This window comes from Microtus ochrogaster, unplaced genomic scaffold (assembly GCF_000317375.1).
Source record: "Microtus ochrogaster isolate Prairie Vole_2 unplaced genomic scaffold, MicOch1.0 UNK2, whole genome shotgun sequence".
NCBI classification, from domain to species: domain Eukaryota; kingdom Metazoa; phylum Chordata; class Mammalia; order Rodentia; family Cricetidae; genus Microtus; species Microtus ochrogaster.
Genome location: NW_004949100.1, coordinates 938,247 through 940,965, shown reverse-complemented (window position 1 = coordinate 940,965; position 2,719 = coordinate 938,247).

Genomic DNA, 2,719 nt, shown 5'->3' with positions numbered 1-2,719 from the left:
GCAAACTAGAAGAGGATAATTTGAAGAGGAAGATAATGAAAGGCTGTTGGTTATTCTCCACAACATGGTGGTAATAATGCAATGAAAACAACACTTGCTTATAGAGTAAGTGAGGTTTGTGCCTAAATAGAAACTTAGCCCCAATTTACTATCATTCAAAATTTTGAAAATTATGCTGGAGGAGAAAGATAACCCTCAGCCTCAAACCATGCAATCAAAACAGTGACCTATTTAGATCATATACGGGTGCAATATTGGCATAAATGTTATAGAGATAACCACTACTTTTTTATTGAGACGTACTTCATGAGATAGAATCCATACCTGATAATTATAAGGTGTCAAAGAACCTGAGAATAAATAGGTTATAGGCCTAAGGGGAAACATACTACTATTATTTGGCTAAAACAAAATAAGCCTACTATTATTATTTGGCTAAGGTCAAACATTTTACATAACAGTAAAACGACTCTTAATGATTTACTTCTATATTCACAGATAAATAGCTCACTCAAAACACGCTAGCTGAGCCGGGTGATGGTGGTGCACGCCTTTAATCCCAGCAATCGGGAGGCAGAGGCAGGCGGATCTCTGTGAGTTCTAGACCAGCCTGGTCTACAGAGCGAGTTTCCAGGACAGGCTCCAAAGCCACAGAGAAACCCTGTCTCGAAAAAAAAAAAAAAACAAAACAAAAAACAAAAAACACGCTAGCTGAATTTTCTCAGGGCGTAGATAAGAATTAGTACAGAGATCCAGAAGTGGACGATGTATGCAAAGCAAAAAACTTAGGAACATGCTGTTTTAAATGAAATGTGTTCATCAATTCCTTGCCCTCATGGATCAGGGATCCATGTGAAAAGGAGGCAGAAAGATTGTAAGACATTGAAGTGATGGATAACTTTTAGAAACCAATCTTCAAACAAACAACAGGACCGATGCAATATAAACTCACAGAGAGTTAGCACCATGCACAAGATGTGAAAAGGGTCAGGCCAAATGGTGTCTCAGTACTGAGATGAGAATATAGGCACTGGATCCCACACTTATACAAGAAACTATCTACATGTGATACCCATGTGCAAAGGGAAAAATGAGTCTCTTTTTCTAAGTGAGTTTCATTGTGTATAACAACCCCATTGCCAGGATAGACTGTTTTTTTGGTTTGTTTATTTGGTTTATTTCTTATTTTGTGTCTGGTTGAAAGAGAGAGGAAGCAAAGGATCATAAATTTGGTTTGATAAGAATATGGAGAGAATCTTGAAGAAGCAGTAGGTAGGAAAAACATGATAAAATTATGATGTATGGAAAAATTTGTTCAATTAAAACTAAGAATTCAAAATTTTTAGATATGATTGCACATTTCTTTGTTTCCAGCTGCCAGGAGGCTAATGCAAGAGAACAATGTATTAGAGTCCAGAATTGGCTACTTAGTGGGAATTTACAAAAATATAAAGAGTAAAAACAATGATATAACAAAAATAATTGATAAGATTTGAATATCAGATGAAAGAATGAAAGAAAGATTTTTAAGATATATTATCTAATACTATCAGTAGCATTTCTTTCTAATAATTGGTATTTTATAGAAAATTTACTACTCCCAGGAGATCAAGGAATAAAAAGCAAAGAGGAAAGTTTACAGCTTCACTAATTCTAAAAATATAACCTCAAGTTTATTTACTTTCTTGTGTATTTCTTCCAGTTGCTTGGAATTCTGACCAGCATATACTGACTTACTGCATGAAGTTAGTTTTTATTTGCCTTCTTGTTTCTTTTTCTGCGTCTGATAGAGTTTCTGTATTTTACTGCATTAATACTGCATTGGAGAATGAGCAAGTCTGTTCTAAAATGAAAGGAGAATTTATTTCCTTTACCTGGACCGCATTGTGGACACTGACATCCGTGTGATGGTGTGCTACTACTGGGGATAGAGAAATCAAACATTGTCTGGTAAACTCTGTAAGATTTCTAAAACATAATTTTTATCAGCCATTTGTAGCAAAACTATTTTAACTTATGAGCTTGCAATTGAACCAAATTTATTCCTAAGGAAATGTGCCAGAAGACAGATTCTGAAAAGACTCCATTTATCTTAGCCTAAGAGAGGCTTTGAGAGTAAGATCCAGGCGAAAGGGAAATTATACTAGACTTTAATTTCTTTGATTTTTAAACTCAGATAGGAATGAACATTGATTTTGAATTCTAATGCCTTCATCTTTGGCATGGACATCTTTTTTCATTAGGAAGATCACTGAGTTATTGAATTTAAGACTCTTCAGGGATCTTTGTATGTCTTTTACATTAAAATATAGGAATAGGTGATGATTGGCATTTCAATATTAGAATATTTTAATATTATATTTTAAGTTTTGTGAATTCTTTAATAAAAATTAACAATTTTGTTTGTAATATTTGTATGTGAAAAAAGAAAGGCCTTTATCTGATTTTAGAAATAAAGTAATTGAAGTGAAAAACACAGTAGTTTTAACAATCTTAGTATTATTTCATTAGATATAGGTAGGTTTAATAGAAAATACAAAATAAGAGTGGAAGTATGTAGAAAACCTAAAAATACACACACACACACACACACATACACACACATATATATATGTGTGTATATACACATCATAGTACACCTGTCTCCTCAAGAAAGGCAGCCATACTCTTGTGACAAAATTCTGCAAACTCAGGTCATTTGTCTTTTCTACCATTCATT